The 7,908-nt window shown below is 42.2% G+C and overlaps 1 long non-coding RNA gene across 1 annotated transcript; it reads right to left on the reverse strand.

Moving 5' to 3' along the window:
- Positions 1-2,898: 2,898 nt before the first annotated feature.
- Positions 2,899-5,235, reverse strand: LOC120108549. The gene is made up of 2 exons (XR_005509848.1): positions 4,692-5,235; positions 2,899-4,605 (listed from the first exon to the last, which is right to left on the reverse strand). It is a non-coding gene; the product is annotated as an uncharacterized LOC120108549 (long non-coding RNA).
- Between the last annotated feature and the right edge of the window lie 2,673 nt (positions 5,236-7,908).

A 7,908-nucleotide genomic window follows, 5' to 3' on the forward strand; every position in this document is an offset into this window, starting at 1 on the left:
TTTGGAGCAAACCCCAAGAATTGCAACTTCAGTTTTAACAAACGCACGCGCCGAAAGAATCCATCAAAACACGGCAAGCATGCTGGAGGCTTTAGTTGCCAGCTGAGAGCAATTTTTTAGTGTTTTCTCTCTGAAATTTGTAAGTATATATTCTGGATCCTGTTTACATTAGGTCTCTTAACTCTCCGTGGGCTTGCAGTCGTTCAAAATTCATCATATATATACCCACGCACGCACGCGCACACACACATACATACGGCCTCGCAATTTAACAAAACTTATGCAAAGGATAGGGTTCCACGGGATCTAGATACGGAGGATCCTGGGCTATGTGCAGAGCCCATCCTTCTCCATCCTCATCAATAGTATGCCCATCCCTTTCTTTCGTTTTACATTTGGTCTTCGTTCAGATTGTCCTCTGTCACTATATCTCTTTGTCATTTGTGCTGACGCAATGTCTGCGTGCATGCACCGAGATTTGGAGGCCTATATGCCTGCTCTTGGTGCTCACCCGGTCTCTCACTTGTTCTTTTGCTCATGATCATTTGTTGTTGGCCCATGGCATCCTAAAGAACACGGTGGTACTCAAATGTATCCTTGAGAACTACTGTTTGGCTTCAGATCAGAGAGTAAACTTGCACAAGTCTATGATGTGCTTTTGTCCAATAATCAAGCCGAGGGTGAGGCATGCGATCAGGGAGTGTCGTGGCATCCATGAGCAGGAGGGACTCGGGACCTACCTCTGCATTCCTATTACCAGTCGGAGGCTGCGGAGGGTTGAGTACATCCGCTTAGAGCAGAGCATCCAGGAGCAGCTAGAGGGTCGGCAGTCCCTTTTTTTTTTTATCTATGATGGTTAGACTCATCCTGATGAGATCGATTCTTAGCTCCATGTCAGTCTATCTCATGTTCAATACTATCATGCCGAAGACCATTCTTAGGAGGATTGAGTAGCTAATGAGGAGTCTTCTATGGAGCTCCTATGGAGGTGGGCACGGTGTGTATCTCATGGCGTGGGGTGTGATATGCCAGGCTGTTCAGGAGGGTGGTCTTGGTCTTCAGTCTTTGGTGGTGAGAAGTGAAATGGTGATTGCTAGACATGCAACCAAATTCATGCCTGAGCTGGACAATCTATGGAGTGTCATAATGCATGCCAAGTACGGTAGCAGGACCCTTGGGAGGGATATTCGTTGGGGTCAGAGGTACTCCTTCATATGGAGGAGATATGTGGTTACACAGCACTGGTGATGGCCAACACGAGGTGGTTGATTGGGGATAGGCGGAGTGTCACAATTCTGAGTGATGCGTGGTTGGACGATCTTCCTCTAAGTCTTTGGCCGACTATTATTAGCACCGAGATGGGGGATAGCTTGCAGGTCTGCGATCTCCTCAGTCTTGAGGGGAGTGGTTGGAACACCGGTCAGATCAGTTGCCTTTTTGGGGAGCAGCTTGTAGAGAGAGCCCTTTCTATTGCAGTCTTGGTGTCTAAGACCCCAGATGTGCGGGTGTGGAGATCCTCTTATAGCCCAAGAGTTTGGGTAAGGAATCTTTATGGCATGTTTGGGGAAGAACATGCTCAAAGCCGTGACTGTGCTTGGATATGGAGATTAGGAGTTCATCCAAGAGTCGCCTTGTTTCTTTGGAAGGTCTCTTGGGAATGTCTGCCAACCGGATATGCTCTCAGAGGATGGGGGGGGGGGGGGGGGTGAGTATCCCGTCAACCTACTTTTGCTGTGAGATGGAGAAAATGGTGGATCATGTCCTCTTCTAGTGCATGAGAGTTGTGTGTGTCTAGAGACTGATTGACATACCTCAAAAGGTGCTCTCTTCATTGACCCTGGGGGCCACTTTCCTTCTGCATCTGAGGAGCCAATAGAGTAGACCCCAATATAGATTAGGTGCTACTTTAGCCGCTTATGTTGTGTTTAGGATCCAGAGGAGGGCCAGAGCTATTGGGTCGAATCTCCTGATTCAAGATATCTGGTGTTAGGTGGGTGGTTGTTCTGCATTTATGGTAAAGCACGTTTACAGAAAGGTTAATAGTGTGCGGACTGGATGGCTACTTTTATGGCGGATCATCCGAGAGGGTCTTCAGAGGCTCATGAGCATTTAGAGACATTTTAATTTCTGCTTTTTGAGGTTATATTCATACCCGATCTGTATAATAGGTCGCCTAAGCGGAAAAAAAAGAAGAAGAAGGGTTCATGGCCCATGTCTCCCAAGTCTTGAAATACAGAATCATCACTAACAAGCAGCATAAATCATGACATGGTGGTACCCCTTGAACTCTCGTAGGGTGTTTGCATTTGGAAACGAGTAACTATGTTTTAAAAAGAAAGAAAGAAAGAAAAAAAAACAAGAAAGAAGCTGGAAACAGCTACCATTTAAAATTTCCTTGTAATACCGCTGAAACATGGAGCATTCAAAATCTGAACATCACTTACCACCATCTATCTCTTTCCTCGTTTAAATGCTCCATGTTTCTTGGACGGACTTCTCTATCTCTTTCCTTTTTTTTTTTAATTTAATCCTGTGTGTGTGTGACGACATGGAGGCCCCAAAGTCTGACAGGCGTGCTGGAACAGAGTTATGATGCTCCAGCCAGCATGAAACAACTCTTAGAAGTTGTAGCGTATAAAATTGGACAAGAAGCAAACGCATTGAAATTCTGGCATCCACCATTTTCATACGTCAATATCCATTTATTTTAATAACTAAAAATTGATAATTCGTATCATGGATATATCATAGACACTGGTATTATGATATCATTTCATCATGCCATTTGCAACTTGAAGTCGAGGAATAATTAAAGAAATGCTGTAATCCTCCATGCAAATTGAAAGTGCGTCAAGCAACAGCAGCTTAAAAAGCAGAGATTAAGAGGATTGGTGGAGGCACTAATATTTCGATTAATATCATTTACTACCTAAGCATCCAGGAGAAAAGATTGTTAAGTTCGACACTCTTTATTTCGAGAAAAGGTCTCAACTTACACCAATTTAATATATTTCATCCTCATCAAGAAAGCTGATAAGAGTGGAGGACAGGAACAAGCAGATTATATGATGCACCAAGCCCATATGCATCCAAATTTGTTTAGACATCACAACAAGAGAAGACAGCAGAGAAAGCTGCCTTACCTTGTGCTGTAGTAGTTCCGCCCTCCACTCTACTAATCCTTTCTCTCCAACTATCCAAGGCATTTAGCATAATCTTTTCATTACTTCTGCAATCATTGCCAGAGCTCTCAATGGATGAGGTATTTTCAAGGTCTATTTTCTTCGGTCAGAGCGCCGGGCGTAAAGTTGCTTCCATTGTCGCCTCTCCGCATGCCAAGATAAAGCTGCATACATCTGATCCTCCCTAAACTCCATAATTGTGGAAGCTTCGTACACAAGGACAATTTTTGTTTTTTTTTTTTAAATATCCAGTTACACATTTGTCATACAATGCAAATAAGATCAAACATGTGTTGAGAATTAGCAGGCCAACTATTGACTCCTTGCCATCTAGATGCTAAGCAACGTTAGTAAGACCCATCTCTTCCCTATTAGACTTCTTGCACCACAAATTTTTACTCTGATAGATCTTGACAATAAATGATCATAAAAAGATGTTTTTAGTATTTCAAACTAATTAAACATAGAAGGACATTTAAAAGAATTAACAGAAGGCAGATATTATTTGAGCTGAGTAGATTAACATAGATAGCTAGAGCAGCCACCTGTGGTACTTGAGACCATCCCAATTAGCAGAAAATATTAAAAAAGATGGAAAGGAGATGGAATAAGTAGATCAACGATACCTGCTGAAGAAGTTACCTAAATAGCAGTAATCCATGTCCTGCAAAAAGAATCTCACAATGAACCATCAAAAAATCTCTGCTATTTACTTCTCCCACCAAAAAATTCCACATGCTAAATCCATCCGGCAGCAGATACGATAAAAGAAAGAATGGAGAAGCAATCTGCCGTCAATGCTCCAAGAAGATGATAGTCTAATGCCTTTTTTGATTTGTCAGTGTAAAGCCAGCTGCTGGCTATGAATAACATAGTCAGCTGCTCAAATCGCTTCTGCCATTCTTCAGTAAAAAGGCGAAAAGGCTAGTTGGACGTTTGCTATTCGAGTATTGCAGAGGCCAACAATTTTGCAAGGAAGGAACCAAAACCAGCAGCAACAAAGAAAGCCAAACTAGTTCAATCAATCCATCAAATCAATAAAAACCACATTCAAAGCAATAAAGGTCCCATAAGTCACAGATCAACAAGATAAAACTGGCATAACAAACCAAGAACTTGGAGGATCCAAGTCATTCGATCGATCTGAATGCGGAAACACAGCGAAACAAAGGAATTCCATCCCATAACATGAGAAAGCAAAGATCAGAACTTTAAGCTGAGGATTCAAGCATACAAGCTAGCGTTCAACAGTCCATGAAGTGATCACGATACAAGCTAGTTTAATCAATTAGTTTAAAACGACGGAATCCATATCCACTTATTCGACGAAGTTTTAATGCAACTAAAGAACACAGTTCATCGAATCCACTGATTCAACAAGAGTCACAGATCACGCGATAAAGACACCATCTATGGAAAAATTCTGAATCAGAAACCAAGAAATGAGGGAACCAATCCGATAAGCCCGAAGCAGAGAAATCCCATGAGGAGAGAAAACAAAGATCCGACCTTTACGGCAGGAAATCCAGCACACAAGGAGGCATTTGTAATCCATCGTCCGGCAAGCTATTTCGAGCAAATTTAGCCGAACAGGTTTAAGCCCAAACCCAGTCCCCAAAGTGTAAGCGTTTGCAATAAAATAATCGAAATCTTCGCATCCATCAATTCCATAAAAATCACAACATATCTAGGCATAAAGTTGCCATCTTGAACAGATGGTTCGGAGGGAGACAGCCCACCAGTCCACTGGGGAAATCGGATCGAAACAAAGGCAAAGATCTAACCTTTCAGCAGAGAAATCTCGGGATGCGGTGCGGCGGGAGCACCCGGAGCATCGATCTTCGCATTCCGGCTCCGATTCAGTTGATGCAAGGCGGGATCCAGCTCGCCGGCAGGCAAAACATGGAGCCGTTCCCGACCTGCACCAAGCGAATCAGAGGCGGCGGCGACCACAATAAAACAACAAAACCCTAGAAATCCTCCAATCAATCCAAAGGATAACAGCAAGAAGAGAGAGAGAGAGAGAGAGAGCGGCGAGCGGACGAGACGAGACGAGACGAGACGAGAGCTAAACCCCATCCATCCATCCATCCATCCATTCTCGCCTTCCCTCTCTCTCCTTCCTCCTCCCCGTCATCTCCGCAGGGGATTGGGCGGCCACGGGAAGGGGGTATATATCGAGGGATTGGACGCGCAAGATTCAGACACGTGGCTGCCGACTTCGAGAAGTCCGACGGTGGGTTAAAACTTAAAACGTAACATAGAAGAGTTAAATTCAGAGCTGGTAACGGTTAAAAACAAGAGGAAGAAGGAGACAAGGGCAAAGGAGCGGGGTGAAATATTGGCATCGGCGTCTACAGACTACAGGGCGGTGAAGACACGGAAGTAAATGAAATAAATGTGGTGACGTGGCTGACCGCGCTCTACGAGCAGCAGGAAAAGAGGTGACGTCATATATCTTTGTTTCCTTCAGGGAACATAATGTACTTGTCAGATCTTGGTCCATTGCTGCCTTCACTACAAGTTAGAAAGCATAGAGGATTTGATGACCAAAAAAAAAAAAAGAAAAAGCATAGAGGATTTGATCAAATCTTCTGCAAACCCAATCCGACAGCATTCTTGAATGCTGCCTCTTTAATCTCACCTACCTCAGCACCACGCACCACCCTAGTCATGAAAATTCATCAAATGATTTGTCCTTTTGTTTTTTTAACATGCATTTCAAAATTCATTAGATCTTAAACTCGGATCCTTTGTGTCACCTCAAATTATCGTATTTATTATGCATGCCCAAATAATAATAAAATAATAATAATAATGATGATGATGGGCGTTTAGGTGAGCAACCGCTCATCTCAAATAAGATCCTGCACTTGATGAAACATCTACGAGCTTTGAATTTGGATCCTCCTCAAAATATAGAGTGCAGCTATAATTAAACTGTTGCTCCAAGTGACATGTCGGCAGTATAATATGCTGCCTAAGTACCTGGTCAGGCCACGCTAGCTGTATTTTGGTGCTGTCTACAAAGTTGATCAGAATAAATTGAAAGCAAGCATGTTCTATCATGCCTTTGTAAAAAAAAACAAAAAAAGTTTCTCTACGCAACTGTATGAAAGCAATAGATGCTGCTATTGTCTGCACTTCACCTACAATATTTTAAAGCTTTCAAACCATCTCAAAGACGTGATAGATGAATTTTTGAAGAGCTCTCTAAGTTTCCCATTTGGTGATTCAGAAGTTAGACTGGTCCCTTTTGGGCTGCTCCGACGAATTAGATGATGTATGGGTGTAAGTTTCTCCATCGGCAGGACCCCATTCCCGCAATTCATGTTTCTGGTAGTCACTTTTTGTTGCAAAAGCTTCACTATAAAAAAAAAAAATACCACAAACTTTAGCTCTCAATACATCCAATTTCTAGAACACTCAAATTATTCTCTTCCTTTAGGGTTCCAAGAAATATATATATATATAATAGAGCAAATTGATTTAGACTCGAACTAGCTAGTATTCCTATAATAACCAAGCTAGGCCAGTATATGTAACTACTGGTGTTCTTAAGTAGATTGGGATCTGAATTTGTATCCTAAGTGGACCTTCTAGAATTGATTGGATTCGATCTTCTAGAACTTGTAAATGTAAAACTTTTCTTCTCCATTCGTTCTCAACAATCAAAGAGAGCTGGCTGTTCTGGTTGGAAAGCATCATTGTGTTATAATAACCATTATTCGGCCATGATTTATTCCTGCAGTCCAGATTGGCTGCTGCTACCGAGCTTACATCCAATATGTGGAACATAGGGCGCAAAGCATTCATAGGGATGTGGTGAGCCTTTTTGACCCAAGGTTGGCAAGCAATATATATATATATATATATATATATATAAAGGATCGTGTGCAATGCTTTTTTCTTTTTTAATTGGAAGAAGGCCCGAGACAATAGACCACACAATGCATGAGACACCTCCCCAATGCTGCTAGAACCATCTCCAGTCGTGAATGTGGGATTTGAACCCAGATTTTTAGTACAGCTGCTGCAAAGGGACTTTTCTAAAAGCTAAGACGGCATCTTCCTGAGATCAATTGATCAAACTCATTGGTGCTAGTAATCAGAAGGCTACCGTGCATGACAGGGTATTTTGTTATGGTGTGTGTCAAATTAAAAAGGCCATATGATGGATAAACATTGCATCTAGGCATCGATTGCATGAGGATAATATATTGTATCCTCTGTTGCTGAATCGATGGGCATCGTGTATCTTTTGTATCTTTTCCCTTTAAAATTGCTTCCTCATATGCTGATAAAGTTCTAATGTTATGACTTGTTGCAATCACTTTATTGCGGTTTGCAAAGAAGGCATGGTGGATGTCATTTTCTTCTCTTTTCTTTTTTTAATCCTTTGTTTGGAGAAAAATGAGAAGCAAACCCGAACCAAACTTCATTAAGCACTAAAGAAGGGACCTTTCCAAGCTTGTTTTGTTAGGCCCAGAGAGTGGGTCCAAGAAAGACTACCAGAGCCTCAGCACAAGCTGGTAACTCCCTGGCTTTTGAATTTGCTGCATAATGAATTCCCCACATAATGAATTTGCTGCCCTCCTCGTCCCCTTGTAAATCCTCATTCTCTAAACCCTTTTCTGATCACTCTTGTTGAGTGCTCTATTTTTTTTTTTTTTTTTTTTTTGCTAATGAAAAGGGGTAGGGGGGAGGAAGGGACAAGCCCACCCCC

Source organism: Phoenix dactylifera, unplaced genomic scaffold (genome assembly GCF_009389715.1).
Source record: "Phoenix dactylifera cultivar Barhee BC4 unplaced genomic scaffold, palm_55x_up_171113_PBpolish2nd_filt_p 001390F, whole genome shotgun sequence".
Classification (NCBI taxonomy): Eukaryota; Viridiplantae; Streptophyta; class Magnoliopsida; order Arecales; family Arecaceae; genus Phoenix; species Phoenix dactylifera.